Source organism: Hemicordylus capensis, chromosome 1 (genome assembly GCF_027244095.1).
Source record: "Hemicordylus capensis ecotype Gifberg chromosome 1, rHemCap1.1.pri, whole genome shotgun sequence".
Classification (NCBI taxonomy): domain Eukaryota; kingdom Metazoa; phylum Chordata; class Lepidosauria; order Squamata; family Cordylidae; genus Hemicordylus; species Hemicordylus capensis.
This window is the reverse complement of record NC_069657.1, coordinates 431,356,178-431,376,576: the sequence shown is the minus strand read 5'-3', so window position 1 is coordinate 431,376,576 and position 20,399 is coordinate 431,356,178. Positions and strand designations below refer to the sequence as shown.

General features: G+C 41.4%; 1 protein-coding gene and 1 long non-coding RNA gene across 2 annotated transcripts in view; one reads left to right on the top strand and one right to left on the bottom strand.

Annotated features, from left to right (window-relative positions):
• Positions 1-20,399, top strand: part of PTK7 (protein tyrosine kinase 7 (inactive)) — a 153,145-nt gene that overhangs the window by 34,247 nt on the left and 98,499 nt on the right. The window lies entirely within an intron of this gene.
• LOC128352481 (uncharacterized) overlaps positions 1-20,399 on the bottom strand; it is a 38,995-nt gene that overhangs the window by 8,278 nt on the left and 10,318 nt on the right. Inside the window, exon 2 of the long non-coding RNA XR_008320438.1 lies at positions 2,048-2,092. This is a non-coding gene — a long non-coding RNA (uncharacterized LOC128352481). The remainder of the gene's footprint in view (positions 1-2,047; positions 2,093-20,399) is intronic.

Sequence of the window (20,399 nt, the reverse complement as noted above, 5' to 3'; positions counted from 1 at the left end):
TTAGTCTCTCAGTGGTGCATTCATTGCTGTAGTAATTGAGTCCATCCACCTTGCTGCTGGTCGTCCTCTTCTTCTTCACTTTCCCCAGCATTATGGACTTCTCAAGGGAGCTGGGTTTTCGCATAATGTGTCCAAAGAATGATAGTTTGAGCCTGGTCATTTGTGCCTCGAGTGAACGTTCTGGATTGATTTGTTCCATGATCCCTTTGTTTGTTTTCCTGGCTCTCCATAGTATCCTCAAAAGTCTTCTCCAGCACCAGAGTTCAAAAGCATCAATGCCTTTTCTGTCTTGCTTCTTCAAAGTCCAGCTTTCGCATCTATAGAGTGTCACGGGGAAAACCATTGTCCAAACGATTCTAATCTTTGTAGGTGTAAACACACCACGGCATCTAAATATCCTTTCCAAGGCCTTTATTGCAACCCTACCAAGTGCTAGTCTGCAGCTTGTTTCTTGACTGCTGGATCCTTTACTGTTTATGGTTGATCCTAAAAGGCAGAAGCTATCCACCACTTCAATGTCTTCATTGTCAATTCTGAGGCTGGTTGCTGTACCCGCTGTCATTAGTCTTCTTTACATTTAGTTGTAGTCCCATTTTTTCACTGTGTTCCTTGACTTTCATTACTAGAGTTTGCAGATCTTCCGCATTCTCAGCTATCAGAGTGGTGTCATCAGCGTAGCGCAGGTTATTGATTTTTCTTCCTCCAACTTTAAAACCATGCTCATCTTCTTCCAATCCAGCTTCTCTCAGTATATGTTGAATAAATTGAATAAAGATAAAGTATACAGCCTTGTCTTACTCCTTTACCGATCTGGAACCAGTCTGTTTCACCATGTTCCATCTGGACTGTGGCTTCTTGTCCTGTATATAGGTTTCTCATGAGAACAATTGAGATGTTCTGGGACACACATTTTCCTAAGGATATTCCACAACTTGACATGGTAGATGCAATCGAAGGCTTTTCCGTAGCTAATAAAGCACATACTGACTTCTTTTTAAGCGTTTTAATTGGTTTTAAATAGTTCTGAACTGTTTTAAATTTGTTTTTATATTGTTTTAATTCATTGGTTTTAAATTGTGTTTGTTTTTGTATTTTATTTGTTGTGTACCACCCAGAGCCTTTGGATGGGGTGGGATAAAAATGTAATAATAAAATAAATAAATAAATAAATAAATAATAAAAATTTAGACAGTGTACTCAATGGCACACATTACCTTTTACCATTAAAACTGAAATATATAGAAAGGAGAATCTATATTTCCCTTTTGCAGAAGATAATTGGTTTTGAATACAAGGCATTCTGGTTGGGTCTCTTTTTTAAGTAAACAGGTATACACTATTCTGATCTGGTTCAGAAAAAGTGTTATGTTTTCATATGCATGATCAGTGGCTTTATTTTGCTGGGTTTTCAAGTGGAACTTACTGGAAGGTCTACTGGAGTTGCTGTTTTTCAAAGGAGTAATTCTGAATGTAGAGACAAAGAACTCTGAACTTGGGGGCGGTGTGGGAGGGAAAGACTGGTTCTTGAAGTGTGTGCTTGTATGATTTTGTTACCCAGTGTTGATTTATTTTTGGCTCACAGCTGTTTTGCTAGAAACTGTGTTTAATGAGATTTCCTAGCTTAATACTACAGTAAACCTTTGAAGATCTCCCATTGAAAACAGATTTCCTGTGTAGGAGATACTTAAATACTACAAAAGAGGTATTTAAAATAGTAAATACACAAGTCAGAGAGTGGATGTTGCAGCTATTCAGTTCCTGTTGGGAATACATACCTTAGTACTAAAAAAACTCAAAACAAAACCCAGCAACTCTGTACTGAGTGGGGTCTTATGTTTGGAACCTAAATATCAATAGCAGAAGTGAGAACTAGTTAAACTCATACTGTATGTATGTTTTACAGAAAATGGCTTTTAAATACTGTAGATAAAAAGTAATATATAACCAGCAGTGATTTTCCAAACTGCTTTGGGTTTCCGAGTATGGATGACATTTAAATAAAATATCTTCCTGTATGCACTATAAAGATGAACAAAACATAACTTACTGTGTCTGAGTTGTAACAGGAGATCCAGATTTAAATTCCGGACATCTGTGTAGAACAGCAAAATGAGAGGTAGATGTCTTGAATTCATAATATTATGCCATTATGGATGATTAATATTGATTATTGGCAGGATAAATGGGAGGTATTTTTGCATCATAAGTAAGAATGGGGGCATAGCTCAGCTATAGAGTTTTCCATGCAGAAGGTCACAGGTTTAATTCCTGGCTTCTCAAGTTATTTTATTTTGCTTGTTTATTTAACAGATTTCTAGATCTCCCAAAACTTATGTATCTGGGCGGTTCACAATAAAAACACAATCAAAAACAAAATGTAAACATTAAAACAATTTAAAACTTAAAACAAGTTAAAATATTAAAACTGTACATCTAATTAAAAGCCTGGGTGAAAAATGTGACTTAATTGACTTTCTAAAAAGTTGTCAGAGATGGGGAAGCTCGTATTTCAACAGGGAGCGTGTTCCAAAGCCTCGAGGCAGCAACGGAGAAGGCCCGTCCCTGAGTAGCCACCAGACGAGCCGGTGGCAACTGTAGACGAACCTCTCCACATGATGTTAATGGGCATTGGGAATCGTAGCAAAGACCACCCAGGGCCTAAGCTGTTTAGGACTTTATAGGCTATAATCAGCACCTTGTATTTTGCCTGGAAACCTGTTGGCAGCCAGTGTAGCTCTTTCAATATAGGGGTAATATGGTCTCTCCGAGATGACCCAGAGACCAACCTGGCTGCCGCATTCTCAGCCAACTGCAGTTTCCGGACTGTGTACAAAGGCGGCCCCACATAGAGCACATTGCAGTAGTCAAGCCTGGAGGTTACCAGCACTTGTACCACTGTTCTGAGGTAATTTATCTCAAGAAAGATATCAGCCGAAGCTGATAGAAGGCATCTCTGACCACCGCCTCAACCTGGGGAACCAGAGAGAGGTTGGGATCCAGAAGCACCCCCAGACTGCATACCTTTTCCTTCTGGGGAAGTGTGACCTCATCCAGAACAGGCCTTCCAAGTTAGGCCTTGGAAGAACTCCTCCTGCCTGAAACCTTGGTGAAGCCGCTGCCAGTCAATGTAAACCAGAGGTTCCCAAGCTGTGGGCCTTCAGATATTGCTTGACTTCAACTCTAACTAAACTACAACTTATTGTACCTGGGGATTATGGTAATTCAGCAACACCTGGAGGCCCCCAACTTGGGAACCACTGGTGTTGGCAATACTGAGCTAGAAGGACCAGTGGTTTGACCCAGTATAAGTCAGTGTGTGCGCTCTGGGTGCAAGATATAAAGGCCAGTAATTGCCTCAATGTACAGAGACTTACATTTGCAATTCAGATTGTCAATAATGTTGTTTAAAAAAATCTTCTCTCACAAAGTTCTTATACTTCAGTGTGGCCAAGAAACAGAAAGTATGGTAGAACTAGGTGAACAGGAGAAGTTTGATTCGTAGCTGGGGTTCCCAGGGAGAGGAAACGGGTTTAGCCCCTCCCTAATAGTGTATCTGGAACATCGGAAGCTGCCATATACTGAGTTGAGACCATTGGTCTATCTAGCTGAGTATTGTCTACACAGATTGGCATTGGCTTCTCCAAGGTTGCAGGCAGGAGTCTCTCTCTGCTCTATCTTGGAGATGCCAGGGAGTGAACTTGGAACCTAGATGATGCTATTCCCAGAGTGGCTCCCACCCCCTGAGGGGAATCTCTTACAGTGCTCACATTTCTAGTCTCCCGTTCATATGCAACCAGGCCGGATGCTGCTTAGCTAAGGGGACAAGTCATGCTTGCTGCCACAAGACCAGCTCTCCTCTGGTCCCCTCTTTCTCTCTCAAAGTGAAATGCCTTTTTATTCCTATAGAAAAGTAAACGACTGCACTTGGGAGCAGTCCCAGGGGCTTCTAGGCTAACCCTAAATCCAGGCATTGAACATACTTTATAATGGCATTTTACATAGTGGAATTGCAGCACTGCCCATGTGGAGTCCTTGTTGCTAAGGAATGCTCCAAGTAATTAACAGAGAGGCAGAACTGCTGATGCCTCTCAATTTACTGCTGATCAGTTCTTGTCTTGGCTGACTGGTCACAGTCCTCCTGGCTGTGTGGGTGTATAGTCAGAAGAGACCTACATGGCTTACTCTCTCCTAGCCTTCAAGAGGAGAGTGGAGACTGCCCCTTTTATTCATGCTTTTGGCCAGTGAGCTGGCCTTGTTCTTAAAAAAAAAAAAAAAAAAGTTCTAGCTACATTTTGTTCTGTTCTTATGTTGAGTTTTATTGTTTTATCCTGTTGTTAACCACCCAGGGGTCTTGGGACGGAGGTCAGTATATAAATAAACAAATATAGTCCTTGCGAACAGCCAAAGCCTCTGCTACTAACAAGCCATGATTCTGCTATTTCAGTTGTTTGCTTTCTTGTTGTTTGTATCTCAGTGGTCACATTTTTGTTCTCATTCTGTCCCCATAATCCTCGGTTTGCTGCCTCCTCATGTTTTGGTTATATGCTCTTCCCGAGTCTTTTCTTACCTCTCATCTCAGGTGTGAGTCGGGGATTCTTTCATCCCTTGCAGGGGTTAAATGTAGCAAATGTATCACCGATCTTCAAAAAGAGATCCAGGGGTGATCCGGGAAATTACAGGCCGGTTAGCTTAACATCCGTTCCAGGCAAATTGATGGAAAGCATCCTCAAGGACAAAATTGTAAAGCACATAGAGGAACAAGCCCTGCTGGGAGTGAACCAGCATGGCTTCCGCAAAGGTAAATCTTGCCACAAACCTTTTGGAGTTCTTTGAGAGTGTCAACAAGTGTGTGGATCAAGGTGATCCAGTTGACATAGTATACCTGGACTTCCAAAAAGCTTTTGACAAAGTTCCTCATCAAAGACTCTCGACAAAACCTAGCAGTCATGGGATAAGGGGACAAGTACATGTGTGGATTGCTAACTGGTTGAAAGACAGGAAACAGAGGGTAGGTATAAATGGAGAGTTTTCACAATGGAGGGAAGTAAGAAGTGGGGTCCCCCCAGGGATCTGTACTTGGACTGGTGCTTGGACGGGATCATTCACAAATGATCTAGAAGCAGAGGTAAGCAGCAATGTGGCCGAATTTGCAGATGATACCAAATTCTTTTGGGTAGTGAAATCCAAAACGGATTGTGAGGAGTTCCAAAAGGATCTCTCCAAACTGGGTGAGTGGGAGACAAAGTGGCAAATGCGGTTCAATGTTGGCAAGTGTAAAGTGATGCACATTGGGACAAAAAACCTGAACTTCAAGTATACGCTGTTGTATACTTGTATACTTGTTGTATACTTGTCGTATGCTTGAGCTGTCGGTGACTGACCAGGAGAGGGATCTTGCGGTTGTGGTGGACAGCTTGTTAAACGTTTCACTCAATGTGCGGGAGCTGTGAAAAAGGCCAATTCCATGCTAGGGATCATTAGGAAGAGGGTTGAAAATAAATGGCTAATATTATAATGCCCTTATACAAAACTATGGTGCAGCCACACCTGGAGTACTGTGTACAATTCTGGTCACTACATCTGAAGAAGGACATTGTAGAACTGGAAAAGGTGCAGAAGAGGGCAACCGAGATGATCAGGGACCTAGAGCATTTTTCTTATGAGGCAAGGCTACAACACCTGGGGCTATTTAGTTTAGAAAAAAGACGACTGCAGGGAGACATGATATAGGTCTATAAAATCATGCATGATGTGGAGAAAGTCTTCTCCCTCTCACATAACACTAGAACCAGGGGTCATCCCATGAAATTGATTGGCAGGAAATCTAGGACCAACAAACGGAAGTAATTTTTCACACGATGCATAATCAACTTGTGGAATTCTCTGCCACAAGATGTGGTGACAGCCAACAACCTGGATGGCTTTTTAAGAAGGGTTTGGATAAGTTCATGGAGGAGAGGTCTATCAACGTCTACTAGTTGGACGGCTATAGGTCGCCTCCATTCTCAAAGGCAGGATGCCTCTGAGTACCAGTTGTGGGGGAGTAACAGCAGTAGAAAGGGCATGCCCTCAACTCCTGCCTGTGGCTTCCAGCGGCATCTTGTGGGCCACTGTGTGAAACAGGATGCTGGACTAGATGGGCCTTGGGCTTGATCCAGCATGGGTGTTCCCAGAGAGGGAGGAAAGGGTGCTGCTAAGTGGACATAAGTGTGCCATCAAGTTGATTTCTACTCCTGGCGCCCACAGAGCCCTGTGGTTGTCTTTGGTAGAATACAGGAGGGGTTCGCTATTGCCTCCTCCCGCGCAGTATGAGATGATGCCTTTCGGCACCTTCCTCTCTCGCTGCTGCCTGATATAGGTCTGGGAAACATACCAGCGGGGATTCGAACCGGCAACCTTCTGCTTCTTAGTCAAGCATTTCCCCGCTGCGCCACTTAAGGTGTAAGTGGGCTTATATAGTATAGATATATAGTAGTAGGTGGAGAGCAACAGTCTCTGTACAGCTCAACAGAGTCTCTCTCCAGTGGCTTTTGATGCTGTTTCCTTTTAATAGCCCTTTTCAAGCAAGGAACCATTCTCTCCCCACCCACACACACCTTTTGCTTTTGAAACTGTAGACTTTTTTCCTTACTGCTACTACTAATAATAATATATTGCTTTTAAACAGAAGTTCTCAAAGCAATTTACATAGAAAAATAAATAATAAATAAGATGGTTCTCTGTCCCAAAAATGGCTCACAGTCTAAGAAGAAAAGTAAGGTAGACACCAGGAACAGCCAATGGAAGAATGCTGTGTTGGTCTTGAATAGGAAAAGTTGTTCTCCCCCTGCTTAATATAAGAAATCTGCCACTAAGGTGCCTCTTTGCTCAGTTAGTAGGGTTGTATAAGCGGGGTATAAATACTTAATTTTTTTCATTGTGATGAATGATTCTATCTATCTATCTATCTATCTATCTATCTATCTATCTATCTATCTACCGATTTATTTATTTATTTATTGCCTTTTATAAATCTGTGGGAACAGAATATCCTCAAAGAACACGCACCAAGACCTACAGTGCAGAACGTCGGCATTTCTGATTGCAAAATGTCTTCTGAGGCCATGTACAGTACTCATGTAAACGTCATTTGTATTAGATGTTTTGGATCTGAAATTATAGCCCCTCCTATCCCAAGGGCTCAGAAAAGTTACCTTAAAATAATTATACAAAAGAAAGAAACAAGCCCTGTATTCAGAGGGCTCATAATCATATTTAGCATCTTCATGATACATATGAGACGCTACCAAAGTTTTCCTGTAATAAAAGGTTTAAACTCATTAGAATTTCTAAGCAATACCAGTTTTTGTAAGTCTGCTAATGAAATAACCCTGTGCCTGTTAGATAAATGTAGGAATTTTAAATGAGGATTAATGAGGCATAGATATATTCAGTTAAGCCCCCTCTGTTTGGTTTTTCCAGCAGGAATCTGCCTGTCAGTTAAATATTTATTCAGACTTCAGCATGGACCTGTTGATGATTGCATCACCTTGTTACCTATTCATTTCAGGTTAGCATCACTCCAGTTCCTCTTGCTGGTGTCTCCTGTGTATGTGTTTAAGATTGTGAACCCCTTCGAGACAGTGATCTATTTCCTTATTTATTTTGCTATGCATCCTGTTTTGAGGACTCTTTTTGCTGAAAAGCAGTGTATAACTGTAACAAGGTTTACCAACCCTTTAGGCTAGGGGTGCTCCCTCCAAACAGCTCTGGATCTAAACACCTCCCCCTTGGTTATGATGTCACTACTGCCCCCCTGCATCTTGGCTACTCACTCCCAAGGCAAAAATATTAGCCAAATACAAAATGAGGGGGTGCCCCCAGAGGTTGCTGTATCACAGAAACCTCTGATGCATCTCTCATTAAAAGGCTAGCACTGTTCTCCCTGAAACTTTGCTTATGGCGTAATACTGATGAGGTTAAAAACTTGTGCAGGCATCTCACCGAGCTGGCAAATGCCCTTCTAAATGAAGATACCCCGAAGGTCTCTGCACTATTGCAGAGCGTGTCTATTATTATTTCTATTGTTTTTAGCATGTCTAATCATTTCATGTGCAGTATACCATATTTACGAATACAACAAATAATGCTTTTCAACAAAGGTTCTTAAAGCGGTTGACATAGAAAGTTCCCAAAGCGGTTGACATAGAAATAAATAAATAAAATAAAATGGCTCTTTGTCCCCAAAGGGCTCACAATGTAAAAATTAAACATAAGGTAGACATCCGCAACAGCCACTCATGCTGTGCTGGGGATGGTTAAGGCCAGCTGCTCTCCCTCTGCTAAATAAAGAGAATCACCACTTTAAAAAGTGCCTCTTTGCTCAGTTAGCAGGGGACTCAGCAGGGATTATTTACCCTAATCTAAGACCATTTCCTCCCAAATTTCTGCCTGTTAAATGTGGTGTGTGTGTGTATGTGATCATCTTAGATTCAGAGTTCTCTTTCCTTTGGGTAAATACAGATATAATTTGTATTTAACGTCCATCTTTTAAGGCATCATCTTCCACTTAGAGTTGCCTTCTATTTGGGTAAATATGGCAACATCTTTCATCTGTTTGCCGCCATTTTGAGTCCACCTGCAGGTATAGAATGTGGCAGATGGGGATTGGGTAGAGTAAATAAGGGTTTCTTCCACTGGAAGAGAGACTCTGTCTACCTTTGCCAAAACAATGTGAGTGGGGAGTTGAAGCCATCTCCTGTCATCTCCTTGGAACAAGCCCCAGATGAGGCTGAGTTCCGAGTATGAAGCACTTGCTTCATACTCTTGGGGAATGTTACTGGTAAAATAGGGCAGTGTTCGGGCACTTAACCTATCTCTCAGGGAGGAAAACTGGTTTTGTGGTAGTAAGCATGACTTGTCCCCTTAGCTAAGCAGGGTCTGCCCTGGTTGTATATGAATATGAGACTATATGTGTGAGCACTGTAAGATATTCCCCTTAAGGGATGGAGCCACTCTGGGAAGAGCAGAAGGTTTCAAGTTTCCTCCCTGGCATCTCCAAGATAAAGCTGAGAGAGATTCTTGCCTGCAACCTTGGAGAAGCTGCTGCCAGTCTGTGTTAGATGCACCTAGGGTCTGACTCAGTATATGGTAGCTTCCTATGTTCTTATGTTCAATGCCACTAGATCTCTTATGGATCCCCACTTATTTGTGTTTCTGGAGAAAGATCCATTCACTGTAAATCCAATGTTTCTTTCTAATTCTTGAATGACCTCCAAATGTGGAAGCTACCTGATCTCTAATAGTTGAGCCCTTTTCTTGACTGTGTAAGGCCAGTAGATGGTGCTATTCAGAGAACTAATTATCAAGAGAAGAGCTAATGCTCTTCACCTAATGCTCCCTATGAACAGTTGCTTAAACAGGTACTTAACTTGAATAAATGAAGGATCATCTCCAGTCATCGAACTGTCCAATAAAGTTTAGTCGGGAGAGGGAGTGGACTTCCTCCACAAATTTTGGGGAACCAAATAAGGTGAGTGTTTGAAATGACGAATTCAAAGAGTGCAGCTTTTCTTTTCTAGTGCTCATATTTGTTTAATTACTTGGCCATTGATTTTGTCTTAATTTGTCTTGGCCTTTTGTTACTGAACAGATCGGTCTTTACTATACTTTAGTTGCAATAGGCATAATCTTGGATAACAAGAAATGCCTTCATTATTTATTTGATTTGATTTATATATTTGATTTATAAATTTTAATCAAATTATAGATTTGATTTTTATTTGATTGATTTGCCCATCTAAATAATAAAAATTTTGCTCATAACTTGTTTCATTGTAGAAATTCACACATAGGCGATATTAGTGCTGCTGTTTTGCCTTTTAATTTAGGATTTCTCAGATCATTGAACTGTATTCATGCCACTCCCCCTTAATTCAGCCAGCACTACCTTTGGGTGAGCTTATGAAGAGTCTTGCATATAGCTGTGTGTGTGTAGCTGCCTACTGCACAGAACATTTCTTGGCTAAATAGAGTAATTAAGAGCCACCCAAAAGCGCTTTTTAGGGGTTCATTTTCAAAGGAATGCCAAGAAATGTTTTTACCCAATGCTTCTACTCCAGAAAGTGATCCAAATGAATGTCAACATAGATATTGTTTGACTTTCGCATTGTTTGCATTCCCTGCATTTTGTACACGCTATATTTAAACATTTCAGTATAATTTCTGAGGCTTGGACCTACCGTAAATATTAATCACTTGAAGAAATAACAGATGTTGGCTGCAAGTGGAACTTGAATGACTGCAGTGTGGATAATTCACCTTGCCACTCAGGGCTCCTAATGGCTATTTACTGCCATTAAGTATGATATTCAATGGAGGGAAGATGATGAGAAAGAGGAGGAAAATAGCTTGCAAATAGCTTTTTTTCAAGGAAAGTATCTCTCCACTGGATTATTTTGCATTTACTGCAAGCACAGGCCCAAGGTCTATCTAATCCAGCATCCTGTTTCACACAGTGGACCACCGATGCCTCCGAGCAGCCCACAGGCAAGAGGAGAAGGCATGCCCTCTCTCTTGCTATTGCTCCCCTGCAACTGGTATTTAGAGGCATCTTGCCTCTTAGGCTGGAAATGGCCTGTCGTCCTCATTCTAGTAGCCATTGAGAGGGAGAAAAATTTCAATCAACTTTCTCCACCTCTAACATGTCTCCCCTCAGTTATTTTTTTCTAAACTAAAAAGTTGTAGCCTTGCTTCATAAGAAAGGTGCTCTAGGCCAGTGATCATCTTGGTTGCCTTCTTCTGCACCTTCTCTAGTTCTGTCATGTCCTTTCTGAGGTATAATGACCAGAACTGCACATAGGATTCCAAGTGTGGCCACACCATAGTTTTTATAAGTTCATTATAATATCAACAGTTTTATTTCCAATCCCCTTCCTAATGATTCCAAGCATGGAATTTGTCTTTTTCACAGCTGCCACAGATTGTGTCGACACTTTCAATGAGGTGTCCACCACAGCCCCAGTATACCTCTCATGGTCAGTCACTGGCAGCTTAGACCCCATCAGCGTATATGTGAAGTATGTGTGATTCAGGGGAAATGAATATGTGGCATATATTTTACTTCACTCTGCTTTTTACAGAACTCCATGCAGTAAATTGATTTAATCCCTTTTAACGGGTTTGTTGGAAAGATCAATGCAATTTTGTGAAACATGTTTTGTGTGGATAAGAATGTATTTGTTACTTTCTGTGTTGCCAAATTTTGTGTGATTGTGTATAAAATCACCAAGTAATGCTTAAGGCTCCCTCAGTTGTATGTTCACCTTGCTATCACAATCAATGTGATAGATTGATTGTACTGACTGTAGGCTGTTATGAACTGTAATTGCTGTTAATTGTATCTGGTCATATACCTTAAAAAAGATCTATCTATATGAAGTTGGCGTTTTTGCCCCAGTATGCATCACTTTACACTTGCTAACATGGAACCGAATTTCCCATTTTGTCACCCACTCAACAAGTTTGGAGAGATTCTTTTGGAGCTCCTCACAATCTCTTTTGGATTTCACTACCCTAAATAGATTGGCGCTTCTAGATCATTTACAAATAAATTAAAAAGGTCTGGTCCCCATACAGATCCCTGGGGGACCCTACTTCTTTCTTCCCTCCATTTAGGAGAACTATCTATATACCCTCTAATTCCTGACCTTCAACCAGTTACCAATCCACACATGAACCTGTCCCCTTATCCCATGACTGCTAGGTTTTGTCGAGAGTCTTTGATGAGGAACTTTGTCAAAAGCTTTTTGGAAGTCCAAGTATCCTATGTCAACTGGATCACCTTGATCCTCATGCCTGTTGACACTCTCAAAGAACGCCAAAAGGTAAGTGAGGCAAGACTTGCCCTTGCGGAAGCCATGCTGTTTTCCCTTCCTGTTCTTCTATATGCTTAACAATTTTATTTTTGAGAATGCTTTCCATCAATTTGCCTGGCACAGACATTAAGCAAACCAGCTAGGGATAAGTTACATATTTTTTCAAGGAGGTCGGCAATTTCACATTTGAGTTTTTTAAGGACCCTTGGGTGGGTGCCATCTGGCCCTGGCGATTTGTTAGTTTTATTTTCTCCGACAGTTTAGAACGTCATTTATTGAAACCTCTATCTGACTCAATTCTTTAGCCTCTGTCCCTGAGAAACTCTGTTCAGGCACAGGTATATGCTCAGTATCGTCTGCCGTGAAGACAAATGCAAGAACTTGTTTAGCATCTCTGCAATCTCCATATCCCCCATAATCTCTTTTACTCCCTCATAATGTAACAGTATAACCGCCTCCCTGGCAGGTTTTCTGTTCCTGATGTATTTAAAGATGTTTTATTTTGTATTTTATCTGGTATTGATCCTTATTTCCATCCTTCAGAGCTCATTAAAAATTCCTGCAATCAAGATGGGTTTAGGGCTGCTGAAGGAAAATTCCATTTTAATACCTCAGTGTTCATAAAATATAAAAAACTGTATATTGTTTGAGAGTACATTACCTTTTTACATTACACTAACTGGTGGAGCAAAATATGTAGATGTTTTCAGTCTGTTACTCAGCTCTTCTCTTTTCATGTTGTTCCTTCTATGATCTTTTTGAACCTATACTATGGGGTGCATCATTTAAAATAAACATTCCCCCTCTGTAAGTCTTTTATAGTTAACTGGTACCTAAACTGCAGAGTCAGTTGGGAGCAATGAGTAGAAAGACTTAGTGGTTTCTTTGCAAAGATTGTTGGTAGTTCTTAAATCCTTTTAAAAGTGATGAGACAGCTGTGACATAAGTTTATTTTTGGGGGCTTAAGCACAGAATATTTCCCTCAATCAGGGTCCATGTGAAGGTTGGTAACATCAAAATTCACTCCAGGATGGAGTGAGAGCAAGGAAACTGAGCATGACAAGAGCAGTGCCTACCATAGTATTGCTGTGGGCTGTGTCCATGTACAGCACAGTTCACATGGAGACTGCGCGAGAGAAGGTTTTCCAGTGCAAGGATGGATCTCCTGGAGAAAATAAGCAGTTGGTTTAAAAGTGTCAACTGCCCTACAGAAATATTTTAAGATTCTCTGACATATGTATTAATTGTTGAGAATCTGGATTGATGGAAGTCCAACACATTACCGAAACAATTGTCCACCCTCATGGTTGACTGCTGCTGTAGGCCACACTCTTTTGCAGCACACATTATACCCTGATTATTGATTGATTAAAAAAAGTTATTTAGAAAATGCTTAGGTTATTCTTTTCTATTGTGCAAATGGCTTTTAGCCATTTTTAAAGGGGAGGAAATGAAACAATATTTAGGAGTCGAGTATTACAATTACAATGAATAATACATGAATATGGGCAAACTTGGCAGCTGTTCTGGAGTTGTTCACCAGTTTTTGTGGCTTCTGATGCAGACTTTCACATTTTATATAACCCAGCTCACATCTAAAGTTGTGCATGTTCTGCTCTTGTTGGGTCCTCATAAATAGTTGATTGGCGAAGCCTTCATCTTGCCACTAAATGTACTCCATTGTTGCTATATTTAGAAGATGAATATGGAAGAGCAGAAAACAATTTTCCCTGGAGCCTTACTTGGGTTTGACCTCTTAACAAAAACAATGCTGTTCTAAAATTCAGAGTGCCCTTGATGATCTTGAACTGCTCAGATTTGTTAAAGCACCTTGCTAAGACTGAAGAAGAATCCTAAATTACTGTCAGGAGGAGTACTGTGTTGAAGTTTAAGCTTTTCCAGAAATTTTCCAGACTCGCTTTGAAAATGTTTTTGCTTTCGTCAGAGCCAAGGAGAATACATATGTTATAAAGGAATGTTGAAGGATTTTTTAAACACAAGAAATCTTATTCAAAGAAAGCTCTGGTTGCAATCAACCTCCAGCTTGCAGTATGGAAAACAGAACAATGGTGATCTGCTTCGCATGATAGCTTTATATATGCAAGATATTAATATTGCAAAGCACTCTGGATACTGGAAGTGCTGTGTAAATAATCCATACTCTTTAACATGCTGTTCTGACATTTTAACCATTGGATCCATATTATCTTTACCAAATAAATTGTGCTTGTATCATTTTGATGTTAAAGAATTTAGCTTTTGAGTAAAATTTTTGGGAAGGCAATGACTGAAAGGGCAAAATGGTGGATGACTGGAAGGGCAACATAATGGAATAAAAGAGAAGTGGAAAAGCTGTTAAGGGCAGAGGAAATGGATTGGGGAGTTTATACTATCCCATTGGGAAGTCTTTCTCCTTTGCTTTATTTAAACAAAACAAAAAACCAACCTGAAAGATTGTTATGTAACTCTGTCCAGCTAACATGAGAACATTTTGCCATGCTAATTTATCGGATTTCTAATGGCTCAAGAAGTAAATCATTCCTTTTCGTTTTTGTACAGACCACAAATCATGAGAGCATGACTTCCTGTTCTATGCACAGAAATCACCCTGTTTCAATTAAGCATTTCTGAACCAATTTAGTTGGCTCAGTATAATTTGGATTTGTATATAATCCACATGTTTCTTTGGATCTAAGAATTCTTCAGGAACTGTTTTGCAGAAGGAATGCATGGGCATTTTTTAAAATTGTAGGAGTCTGATATCCTAAGATTCCAAAATTGGTGCTTATTTAGGTTTGAATTTAAAAAAAAAAAAAATTCTCGTTGGCTACGAGTATTGGGATAGCCTAAGCACAAACTAATACTACTGATCTCCCCTCCACCCCGTCTTTAGGAACCAAAAGAATTTCTCTCCGTATGTGTACGTTCTGAATTCTTTGCACATCCAGTTGCTCCAAGTGGTATGCAAACCCTTCTCCCCCATGGCGACCTGGGATGGTAGGAATGGTGTATGCTTGGATTGTGTTATAACTGGAAAGGTAATTGAGAGATGGTTCTAGGTCTTTGCTCTTAAAAGCTGGTTTGCCAAGAATTGGACGTTGCAGGAGTGAATGGGAGTGCGCAAGTTCAAGATTAATTCATGTAATGCCAAACCACGGTAGATTTTGCAGTTGTTTAAGGCTCTTCTGAGAGTAGTTCTGCGTAGGAGGAAAGTACTATGTTGGTGGAGTCTTGGGGAAGCTGATGTTCAGCAAAAATATAGTGGTGTCTTGTTAGCACGTTGCACAACACAACCATAGGAGTTGAGTTCCCAACTCATTTCTGTGAGCAGGAACAATGCCTCTGCCCTGAACAAAATGTATATGGACTGAATGCAAGCATGTCATCATACTTGGGACAGCTATGAGACTTCAACATAGATTCCTAAATCTGAAAATAAAATAGAAACTATGAAATCCTATACTTTATGACTCTGACACCTGAACATGAAGATCAAGAGCCAGTGTGGTGCAGTAATTAGATCAGGGCTTCTCAAACTTGGGTCTCCAGATGTTGTTGGATCACAATTCCCATCACCACCAGCCTCAGTGGCCTTAGCCATTGAGAAGCCTTGGGTTAGACTAGGACCAGTGAGACTCAAGTTCAAATCCCCATTCAACCATGAAATTCACTGGATTATTTTGGCCAGTCAGCTTATCTCTCAGCACAACCTACCTCACGGGGTTGTTGTGAGGATAAACATAACCATGTACCTACACCATGCTGGGCTTCTTGAAGGAGGAGCAGAATATATATGTAAAAAGAAACAAGTGTTCTTCCAGTAAGAATCGGAAGCCCTAACCCAGGCCTGTACAACACAAGGTCTGGGGCCCAGATCCAGCTAGCAAGACTCTTTTGTTGGCCCTTAATCAGGAATATCCTGCAGCAGCAGCTGGAGCCATTAATAATTCTTTGCCTGTCCTGCTGATGAGCAGCAGCGGCTCAATGCAGTTGGCTCCCTGTCCCTCTGAAACCATCCCATATCCCTCTTTTAGGGTTGCCATATTATGGCTTTCCAAATCTGGGTGCCTAATTTGCATATTATGTAAAGTGGCTGGAAAATAATTTCTGAGCAGAATAGTGACTGCACATTTTGCTCCATAACTCCTCTTCTACAAGGGCTAGAGCTTCCCTTTCCCCCCCTTTCCCCCTTTCTTTAATGAAATCTGAAATCTGGGAGAATCTGGGTGAGCTAAGCAAGCTGGGTGAGATGCTTAAAATCTGGATGAAACCTGGAATCCCGGGGGACATGGCAACTTTACCCTCTTTCCCTTCTTCACCTTTTCCACTGACCAGGGTTGCCTGTAATGGGGATTCTTGGATGTTGCTGACTACAACTCCCACAATTCCCAGCCAAGGTCATTGCAACTGGGGATGATGGGAGTTGTGGTCAATACCATCTGGGAAACCCTGTTACAGGGAGCCCTGCCCTGGCCTGACTCCAACCTTCTGCCCCCTCGCTGGCCTCCCTGCGCTCTGGCCACTTGCTGTTGCTGCTGTGGCTGTAGCAGTGACTCTCTCACCTGCCCATCTCTTCTGTTGCTCACTGCTGCTGCTTTCTTCCCTGCAGCACATCTGTATGGCTTAATTTCCTCCATTCAAGCAGCTCACAAAGGACTCTTCTGTCAGATGCTGGGATGGAAGAGGCAAAGCCAAAAGAGGGCACTGCTGGGGAGGCAGAGATGGTAGCGGCAACAACAGAGTTATCAAAAGTGGAGGTTAAAATTGTGGGTCACTTAATGGGAGGACATCCACAAGTCACTAATAATAGCTTTCATTAATATACTTAATTACTGTAATGTAGCAATGCATTGGAACCTAACCTCTGACCTAGCACCCCATGTCATAGTTGGTTCTGGCCCACCAGGGCATTTGAGTTGTGCAGTCCTGCCCCTAACCTGTTTTACTAGGGAATCTGGGGAAGAAACCTTTGGTAGACACAGATATTCTGAAATTAATTCTTCAGGGGTTACATAGGCAGATGCCTTATACTGAGTCAGACCATTGAGCCATCTAGCTCAGTATTGTCTACACAGACTGGCAGTGGCTTCTCCAAGGTTGCAGGCAGGAGTCTTTCTCAGCCCTATCTTGGAGATGCCCGGGGTGGGGGACTTGGAACCTTCTGCGCTTCCCTGAGCAGTTCCAACCCCTAAGGGGAATACCTTACAATGCTCACACATGTGGTCTCCCATTCAGATGCAAACCAGGGCAAACCCTGCTTAGCAAAGGGGACAATTCATGCTTGCTACCACAAAACCAGCTCTCCTGTGTGCCTTCTGTTGGAGCAAGTGGTGAGATGGCTAACCTAGGAGAGGTGGGCCATTAGTCTGATTACATTTGACAGTTCCGCAGGCAGACCAATGAAGGCAAATTACAGCTGACTCCTCTTAGTGCTAGTGCTGCTTGTGTCTTCTGACTGGCTGTTCTAGCAGATACTGTCTTGACCTCATCCATGGAGTACTTGGCCGTATCTGCTGGTTCTCTACTTGGCTTTGGTCACTATGAAATTATGCTACTGATTAATGTTATGAAGCAATGCATTTTTAGAAATTAAGAAAAATCCATGGAAAAACAGAGTAGCAGACTCCCCCCCCCAGTAGAATAAATTATACCCCATATCATTGGCTTTGAAGAATGAGATTTCCCCCCACCGCTGAAGTCACATGTCTCTTGTTCACACGCTGTGAATTTACTGTGGAGCTGATCTAGGCTGTGCGTTCATTGGATGACCATGGGCAAGTCACTCTCTAGGCTAGCTTTCCTTACAGGACTGTCAGTGAGGTGCACCACTGAACACTTTGGAAGAAGGACAGTGAATGAATATTACAAAATTAAGGGATATTAAAATGACTTTTTTGGGACATCCTATGTTTGTTACTGAGCATATACTTCACAAGTCGTGATCTTTCTGGGCAGCATTTTTATTAGGTATGTGCACTAGTCACATTTTTAGATTTGAATCAAAACTGGGTGATTTGACTCAAATTTGAATCGAAATTCAAATTGATTTGACCTATTTTGGCACCTTTTTTGACCAAGTGGAGCACCGGAATGGTTTTTAAAAGGTGCTAAAATATCCCCAAACTGTCGTCAAATCAATTTGGCAGTTTCAATTCAAATTTGAATGGTCTGAATTGGCCAGATTTGAGTCAAAATGATTCAGATTTGAATCGATTCTCACAACCCCAGTTCTTAACTCTGATTGGCTTTTTGGCTATTTGTGACTGCTATTTGGCTGCATTATCATGGCTGTGATTCACGCTTGAAGTGGTTCAGGCTTGCACTTCCCTGGATATAACTGGTTTTGTGTTCACTGATAAGTTGGTCTAAATGGAGCTTTTCCAGCGTGTCTACTCTTGCTCTTTGTATTGCTAAGCACAAACATGCTGTATTTTCTTGCATGGTTGTGGCCTTTCCTAGCATCATTCATTTTCCTAGCAATTGTTTCCTGTTGCTCGTTATCAGTGTTCTATCATTAAGGTGAGAAAGAAAAGAGTATTAGTGATTATGAAAAACTAAAAACTCCTTCGTAGTCCTTGCTTCATTTATCTACCTTGGCCAATGCAGTGACTTTTGTTCAGGGTGGACTGCAGTAAGCTTGGAAGAAACTGAGCACTGGTAGGGAGAAGGAATGCATCTAAAGCAATATATATTTGAATGAGCTGATCAATACTGATCTCAAACACAAGGAACGAAATGGCGGGGAAATAGCTAGGACAAATGCCCAAATTATGCAACAGCACAAGTACCATAAGAATCTAGATTACATCAGTCTGGTGCACTATGCTGATTATATATTGAAAGCATTATTTGTTGGGTATGTGTGCATTTCTGTTATGCCTTTTTCTATGTTTATATGAAAGAGAGAATCTAAGCTATAGTGAACAAGGTTATGCGGAAAGTTCCCGGCTGCCCCCTTCCCCTCAGCAATTTTGCTGTTTGGTACCAGGAAAGATGAGTAGATGACTGGGTAAACCATGATAGGGAGAAATAGGCAGGAAAATGTACTGTTTTTAAATACTTGAAAAGATTGTCTTGCAGATGGTTACAGTTGCTGGTTCTTAAATGGAAATACAGTCATTTTAATTGAGGCTGATGGTTTAAAAAATGAGCTGAAGACTCCAAATAGGGGGCCAAACCAGAAAACAAGGGGTTATTCCCAGTAATGCAAAGTTCTTTTTTCTCAGATGCTACAATCTCAAACTTGGTTGGCCTCAGTTCAAATCTGCTTGTAGATCTGACAGAGCCATATTTTATTCCCCAAAACAGAGAAATGGAGAATTCAAGTGGGATACTTATCTGCTAGCCGGATGATAAAAACTCTGCGATTCCATGCATGTTTTAACTATGAATCTAGCATCCTGAATAGTTGCCAACTCCACCACATCCAGGTTTGTTAGTTACAAATGTTGAACATGAGTTGGGAAAGGAAGGAAGAGGAGTTTGTTTACAGCTAGCCAGTCTCTGAGTTTTTCTGGCCCACCCTTTCCTTGGATATTTCAGTCTTGGAACTGCCAGAAGCATGTGTTGAAGGGCGAGAGCCAAAGGGCTCTCATAAGAACATAGGAATAGCCCTACTGGATCAGGCCCAAGGCCCATCTAGTCCAGCATCCTGTTTCACACAGTGGCCTACCAGATGCCGCTGGAAGCCTACAGGCAGGAGTTGAGGGCATGCCCTCTCTCCTGCTGTGACTCCCCTGCAACTGGTACTCCGAGGCATCCCGCCTTTGAGGCTGGAGGTGGCCTTTAGCTCTCCGACTAGTAGCCGTTGATAGACCTCTCCTCCATGAAGTTATCCAAACCCCTCTTAAAGCCTTCAGCACTCATCCTGAGGATCAAGGCTGGAGGATATGATGAAGAAATGATATATACATTGGGCACAACTGTCTTCAGAAGGAGAGTGTATTCCATGAATATGGAAGAAGTCAAAGCCTCTCCATTTGAGGAATCTGGAAAAGATATAGAGTAAGGTTGCACTGAAGGACAACGTATATGAATTAAGGGAAATGGCAAAATCTGGAGGAATTTCCTTTAAGCCTGTCACCCTTGCCCAACACCACCCCCACCCCTGCAGGATTGGGAAGCCTGGCTCCCCCTGGAGGAATTGAGGTCCTGAAGAAGGGAACTGAAGAAGGGAAGTGTACTTGAAGGGACTTTTCAATTAAATTCCTAGCCTAGGACTTTCAATCAGGCAAAATCGGAGACCGCTAGGAGGCAGTGGAATCTGGTTTTTGTTTTATAAAACCTACTACCTTTGCTTGATTTGCCACTTGCAGAATTGGGGAACCTTGCTCCCTAGTGGGGGAATATATCATGTTCAGTTAGACCTTTGGTCAAGTTCTTAGACAGTGGTGATTTTTCCTTTCTAGGATAAGTACATATAAAATTTCAAAATGTGTGTGTATCTTGCATTAGAGATTCTCTGTAAGTAAATTAAGTTGTTTTGGTTTAATGTTCCATGGAGTAATCATTGATGGAGGATTTTGTCTCTCAATATACTATACT